Source organism: Thermobia domestica, chromosome 15 (genome assembly GCF_964235325.1).
Source record: "Thermobia domestica chromosome 15, izTheDome1.hap1.1, whole genome shotgun sequence".
NCBI lineage: Eukaryota > Metazoa > Arthropoda > Insecta > Zygentoma > Lepismatidae > Thermobia > Thermobia domestica.
The window spans coordinates 120,800,957-120,809,006 of NC_137468.1; the positions used below are offsets into that span (position 1 = coordinate 120,800,957).

General features: G+C 36.9%; 1 long non-coding RNA gene across 1 annotated transcript; it reads right to left on the reverse strand.

Annotated features, from left to right (window-relative positions):
• Nucleotides 1-2,140: 2,140 nt before the first annotated feature.
• Nucleotides 2,141-7,635, reverse strand: LOC145671896 (uncharacterized). The gene is made up of 3 exons (XR_014128562.1): nt 7,199-7,635; nt 4,454-4,550; nt 2,141-2,201 (listed from the first exon to the last, which is right to left on the reverse strand). It is a non-coding gene; the product is annotated as an uncharacterized LOC145671896 (long non-coding RNA).
• Nucleotides 7,636-8,050: the final 415 nt, after the last annotated feature.

The window sequence follows — 8,050 nt, forward strand, 5'->3', positions numbered from 1 at the left end:
AACATCTTCACGTGCGCAATACCTGTAACATGCACACGTCCTGCACAAGTGATTTATACCTTCCGCACAGTTGATTTACACGTAGTACACAGGTGATTTCGTCGTAGTACATGTACAATTGTACGAATGCAACATTTGCATCACCTGTATAAATGCACGCCTGTACACGTGAGGCACACAAGCGTCACAGGCCCTATTCAACATCTTCACGTGCGCAATACCTGTAACATGCACACGTCCTGCACAAGTGATTTATACCTTCCGCACAGTTGATTTACACGTAGTACACAGGTGATTTCGTCGTAGTACATGTACAATTGTACGAATGCAACATTTGCATCACCTGTATAAATGCACGCCTGTACATGTGAGGTACACAAGCGTCACAGGTCCTATTCAACATCTTCACGTGCGCAGTACCTGTGTCATGCATACGTCCTGCACAAGTGATTTACACCTTCCGCACAATTGATTTACACGTAGCACGTATTAGATATACATGTAGTGCACATGTGATTTACATGTAGGACAGAGGTGATTTACACGTAGTACATATACAATTGCACGGATGCAACATGTGCATTATCTGTATAAATTCACGCCTGTACATGGGATACACATAAGCGTCACAGGCCCTATTCAACATCTTCACGTGCGCAATACCTGTGCCATGCACACGTCCTGCACAAGTGATTTACACCTTCCGCACATTTGATTTACACGCAGTAGCCAGGTGAATTCGTTGTAGTACATGTACAATTGTACGAATGCAACATTTGCATCACCTGTATAAATGCACGCGTGTACATGTGAGGCACACAAGCGTCACAGGTCTTATTCAACATCTTCACGTGCGCAGTACCTGTGCCATGCACACGTCCTGTACAAGTGATTTACACCTTCCGCACAGTTGATTTACACGTAGCACGTACTAGATATACTTGTAGTGCACATGTGATTTACATGTAGGACGGAGGTGATTTACACGTAGCACCCAAAGGATTTTCATGTAGGACAGAAATGATTTATACTCAGTACCCAGATGATTTTCATGTAGGACACAGGTGATTTCCTCGTAGTGTAGAGATGATGTAAAAGCATATTAGAGATGCAACGAAAAAAAAGGAGTTTATATATTTGGTGCCTTACGCAGTTCAAATACAACATTGTAAACGTATTCTTGAAAAGTAACTTAGAGTTACATGTAACGAAAAAGCAATTATATACTTACCCAAAATTACTGACTCGTGCACTACTCTACCGCATCTTTAACGTTCCAGGCCAGTAATCGCAAAGTTCTAGATTCCAATTCCCCCCCCCCTCAAACGGCAGCTACAGCATATTCTTGTCACCTGAAGACGAGAAAATATGGTACTCTGTCGAAACTTTGTTTATCAGTAGCGTATATATTAACAAACCACTGTCACGAGCATTTAGACAATATTTTTCTTTGTTCCTAACATATATTATTATAGACTTTTCATTTTGCTATGCAGCATATTGAGTATCGTACCATTAGGGCCTGGAAGTTGAAGACCTTACCTAAAAATATATTTTAAAAGCCTAAACATATTAAGAAAATGATCTAAAATTTGAAAAAAAAAAGCTTAAAATGTGATAAAATCAATACTGATACGCTTAATGTGTATAATAGTTAAATAATACATAATTCTGGTGATATGTTGCACAGAAAAAAAAGAACTTTTAATTTGCATTTTCATCGCCCTGTTTCTGCTGTTCATTTTGAACTACTTTGGAGGGCAATCCTCGCAAGCATCTACTGTCTGGTCATACCTACTATACCTGCTTCAGTCATTTAAGGGTTCCTATTTTCAGCGATGAATCAAATTTATTTAGATTACTACAGAAAACTATGTTTAAGAGTTTCTAATTGAGAATGGGCAGCACAACTAGTTGAAAAAAGGTCAAGTACCAAAACCAGCTGTTAAGACTTAAAGGGTAATGGGGACCAATAAGCCAAATATGACTTAAAACTAAGCATTTCCTGGCCTAAAATGACCCAAAATCCGCTGTAATTTTATGGAAATAGTAGGTATTACAACATTGATAACAACTGATTATATATATATATCTATACATTTATTTCTTATTAAATATAAAAAGTAATCTACAAGATGGATGTAGTTTTTTCCTTTTAATTTACTTTCTCCGATAATTCCTTGGCCTCAGAAATCTGCATCCTGTAAAGAGAAGTTTTAAAAGTAATACACTAAGTGCAGACACTAAATCAATCTATTTAAACTAAATCACAGTAATATTCTTAGCATAGTTTGAGATTAAGAATTTAAATATGCTGCATCCAAATTACACATGCCATACCATTTTCTCCAGAAACAAAGCTAAAGACTATCATTTAAGCTCAATAAATCACCACCATCAGCATCTCTGAAATAAGATTTCTTAGGGTATTGAATCAATTCCAGTAAGATTATTTAAATTAGCAATTTGAAAACGAGGCTAACTTTTTATCGACAGGTGGCAATCCTGTGCAAACGTGTGTTGAAAACACGGGTAGAATATCTAATGAGTAAATGATACTAAATGCACTGACCTTGAAAGACATTGACAAGTGTGGGTTTAAGTACACGTAAAACTGAGTTATTACAACAGGAGTAAATGTATGAGCACGCTTGTTCACCCCGTGCTCATTCGTACGGACAGTGAAGGATGAGAGTAAACTGAAGACTGGATGCAGTAAGAACTATGAGAAGTGAATTTGGTAGAGAAATTGAGGTGAATGTCCATGGATGATCGAAACACTACACTTCGAATGCCTTCTGAAAAGTTCAAAATGAAGACGAAAGCTGTGTGTGAGGCAACGCATAACGAAGAAAAATCTAGCACAAATGGAAGCTTTATGTTACCTAAGCTAGGGGAAGTGGGTTGAAAGTAAGAAACAATATTCTGAGAAGCAAACAAGCTGAAAAAGATTTATTTTTGTGGCATGAACAACCAATAAAAAACGTTGCCTTTTCCATATTATCAATTGTATATAACTGCTGATCTCTACCACGTTTGCAAGATAGGCAGAAGTATATAAAGTAGTGCACTCTGTATTCCTCTCTGCGAGCGGCCGAGGATGGTTTAGAGTACGAAATGCAAATAAGTTACGTATCAGCCCTTGAAATTATATTCATTTTCATACAAATTAAACGTTATGGGGGTTCAGATCCGACGGACTTCCTGTCAGTGCGCCCCTGACTTATATGACTCACAGTGAAACAAGTTTATAAATCTTAATGCTACCAAGTACAATGGCATTATTAATAAATTTATTTAGATATTCATATTTCAAGTCATGTTACTAGATACTGAGACACTGGAAGACTAAGTACTGCTTAACATTTAACCCAAAATATGCAAAAACACCGTGGCAAATTTGTGTAAGAAAAAACATCCTATATCCTAGATAAGCGTTCGGCAAAATGCATATTCTCTGTCTGGGTGCCTGCAAATCGCATAGTGCAATGATGGGACATCGGATTATCCTCCTTCCTAACTCAGCGTTGCAATCCTGACGTATTTTTTTTTTAACTAACATAATGTAAATTTTGAATTTAAACATTACTAGTAACGGGACAATACTAGTAAGATTCTTAAGAAACATTTCTTTTACTATCAATGAGTCAATTTCTTTTTAACATCAGGTGGTACAGTGTTACACATAAATATCGCAACTCTATAATAGTACAATACTTTATTTTATGCATTTGAAATCAATATTTCGCTGGTTACCTGCAGAACATTGATTTCAAATCTGTTGCATAATATAAAATCTTAAGACTGTAGTCGAGTTGCAATATTTATGTTGAACACTGTACAAGACGGAAAAAAATGAAATATTCCTCTCTTTTCCGTCGATATTAACCTTTTAAAAAAAGAAAAAATGTTTGTGTCATATATAACTTACTAAAAGAGTATAAAAATTTCTAATAGTTTGTAAAATACAATCGTTTTCGCACAATAAGAAAAAAGTTTTAAAGATCATGACATCTCAAACACCCCCGAATGGCCCAGTTTTGTTCTAGTGTCCCCTTTGGAAATGAGAACGCCGCTGGAGAGCGTTAATATACACGTTGAGAATAGGTGCGTATAAATTATAGAGAATAAAGTTGAAAGAATGACTACGTCAAAGGATTTTTTTTAACTGCTTATAAATTACCTACGAGAGAAACACATTTTACACTCCGTTAGCTACTCGCACATACTTCAAGGTAAATGCACAGTTCCGCACCATCTTGCCCGCTAGGTCCGAAGTATGCAAAAATGTCTGCCCTGCTGCCGACTTCTGATGTAGATCATAGTGAGAATTTAAAGCTTGGAGACCACTTGTTAACCGTTCTTATTTTGAAAACTGCTGCAAAATTGTATGTAAATGTTAAAATAAAGCCTTACGAATACATGAAAACCAAACATTAGAGGTGATACGTACCTTTCTGACCTTCTTGTTTTGGCGTGGTGCAGCCAATCGCTTATCGCTTCCCTGATTTGCTCCTCCGAACACTCAGGATATAATTTCTTTGCAGATGCTAGAAAAAAATGTACATATGACTATGTTAATATATATGAAATTATACATGCATTAGTAAACTTAAATCTTTAAAATAAGAACATCAAAAGTGAGAAAGAGAAACCCTAACAACAATTTTGGTATGCAATCCCGTCTGAATGATACCTTGCTAATGAGACGATATTTGCTGTATTTACGAGAGTATAATACTTCACGCAATTTTTATACGGAACAGATAAAGAAAAACTATTTCGCACACAGCGTACAGACAAGTTTATGCTCCGATTCCCCCCCTCCCACTGCCTCTCTGTATTGAAGATTGCTGAAATTGGGTTAACATAAATGCCAAGGTAGACGACAATGAGCCCTGTAAGAAGAAAATTTATTTCGGGTCACAGAGTGACTTCAATCGCGTCTAATCCGCCCTACTATTACTACTACTATTTCTTCTACTAATTTAGAGAACAGAACATAACAAGCCCTGCGGGGCTTCTGACCCGCCCTACTACTAGCGACCCAAAGTAAAGAGTTACCATAAGTCTTCTAACCCCCTTTCCTCGCAGCAGGGTTGGCAAAAACCATGGTTTTTATTGAAAAAACAACAAAAAAAATAGGTTTTTTGGTTTAAACCCGTTTTTTTGAGGAGGGGTTTAAACCAGGTTTTGTTTTGTTTAAATAATTTACTCTATGTATTTATATTAGATATGGACAGAAATTAGTTTGTTTCGCCTTGGTGTTATTTTGCAACAACAAGGTTATGCTGGAAGGGATCACATAAGCTTAAAGCGGAATCCAAACCGCTTCTCGGCTTACATCCAAGAGAAATTGTCCATTTGGACACGAAACCGGGGCTAATTGGTCACAAATGTGATTGCCGACTCACTCACGAAGGACTCTTGATAAAAATACGTTGTATTGATCTTTACATAGGCCTGCTTGTTAATAGCTATAATTGTCAAGGGTCATTTCAGAAGGACTAAAAGACAAACAGTTACACAAGTAAAAACATTATACAGAATTATATATATAAATCGGGAAACTCCCGCCTTAGCCATTGGGAAAATCCTGTTATTTAAATGTATTTGTGTGTAAAATTTGAAGGTGAACGTATCATAATCACTACGCTAAAACTGAGGTATTAAATTAAAAATTGGGTAATTCAATAAAATTAAAACAAAGTGAAATCCAAGCTGATGTTGGAAGCTACGTAGGCAGTTGATAAATTTTGCCAATTTCTATCAATATGTTTAAGCAACCTTGACTTCTTTATAAAACCAGTAGAAATATATAATTTGGTTTCATTTCGTATGTTTAGGCTTAAATTCCTTATTAAATACCAACGTTTTCACGGAGAAGACTTTCGATTAAAGATACACCTCGAATTGCTACTTGGTTTACACTTGAAAGATGGGTCCGACCGAGAATTGAACACGGGACCCCTCGATTAAAAGGTGAAAAGTAGATAAACGTAATGCGGATGGTTTGATATGTGGAAACGTCACCATGAAGTTCACACGATTTAAACATTTTTAGTTCTTTTTGGGGGGTTTTAAACCAGTTGTTTTTTTTTTAAAAAAAAAACAGCTGGTTTAAACCAGCCAACCCTGTCTCGCAGAGTTATATTTTGTGAAGTAAGTCACAGTGGAGATGTTACATGTGTGACCTACAGTAAAGAGTTGCCCTTAAGCCATATCCTGAATCAATGCGAGCTATATTCAGATATTCTTTTTAAATATTGCATGTTGCAGTAAAGTCTTCAAATGCTTGTATGGGTTCACTCGAGCAGACGGTTCTACCGAAAACAAAATTTATAGGTAAAATACGATGTGAAATACTTTTCGTGAAAGAAGCAGAGTGTAAATATAAGTAATTTCTGTCAGTGGATTATCATATTGAAATACATTTTCAATGGTAGTGAACGTATTCTACATGTAAGTTTTTACTGAAGCGGAAGAATACAAGAATGCGAAGAAGGTGAATATAAACGGCGGGAATGTTCCGTTCGTGTTAGCAATAGACGACTGCGATAGATGTAATGTAAGCATACGATTTTATTACGAAGAATTGTGTGATAAAGAGCGTCGTATTATAGTTTTTCAAGCGTCATGGTACGTTGAAACCTACAACCAACTGTGCGAAGTGTAGAAAAGTAAAAATTCAGAGCAGACGAATTTCTCCTCGCAGCAGACCATTTGTACGCGGGAAAGCAGTGAAGCCATTTTGAAGTTAAGAATTACTACTATTATATAAGTGCTTTTGAAGGTAAAAATTATTGCAGATATTTAATGTATGTTTCCACCATCCTCGTTTATGCGTATGCCCGTGTTGCTGACCCGCCTGCTCCCTACGGACGCACACCTTTGCTCCGCTCTGGCCTCCTGCTGCGCTCCTGCCCTGATTTGGTTAGATAGCATTCGTGCTTTTTAGTGGCCACCTAGACAAGTTGGTTCGTGGTTTATGCACTAGCTCCTCATTTAGTGCATGTTCTGCAAAAAGAAACCGGAAAATGCAATAAATGCGTGTAAATTTGGTAGAACCGTTTGCTCGAGTAATGCCTTTATACCTTTCTTAAAAGATGGCTCAAGAAAAATACATGCATACTATCAGGTTCTATTTTAACTATTACCCCTAATTCCCATTCTGGATTTGGTAATGATACTAGCATACCTTGCTTGTGATTGTAAATTATCTCGGAGGTTCTGCCGTTGGAACACTACCTCCTTTCAAATGTAGGGTTATGTATGCATGATTTATTTCATATTAAAGGGATTACGTGATAATGACTCTTGCAGACCTTTCTTTAAAGAGATGTAAATCATGACAGTGCCTTCAATGTATATCCATAGCTGTCTCATGTATATTAAAGAAAACTTGGAAAATATCAGTACCCGAAATACTAGCTATATACCTATATATTCAATGTATATATTTTGTATACTCTCTTGACGTTATCAATTGCAACAAATGTTGTTTAACGACAATAAAAATGTTCTATTCTATTCTATTCTATTCATCTGTCCCCTCTAAAAACATAAAATGTCAACTATAAGTAAAAGTTTGTAAACAGAACGCTGCAGCCTAGCTGTTGCGCACCTAATCCTACATTTCCCCACTCCCTTCGCGACGATGATGTTTTGCAGTGTTGCAATCTGCAAGAAGAGGAATGGTCTGAGGATTTTCTACATTTGAAATAGGGATGGTACCGAGACCGAGACGGACTTTTATATACCGAGACGAGACCGAGACCGAGACGGACTTTTAAATACCGAGACGAGACCGAGACCGAGACATGCCTCTATAAATCGAGACGAGACCGAGACGAGACTTAGGTCAGTCTCGAAAGTCTCGGTCTCGTCTCGAATATTGATATAGATAAATACTAAAATTTCCTTCACTCAAAATTTGTTTCGTTGCTGTGTTAGATAATATAAGAACGGTTGATTGATGTACATGGGCGTATTTGGGGGGTGGTTATCGGTCTCAAACCCCTCCCGAAATAAATTTGTGATAATTTTTTGC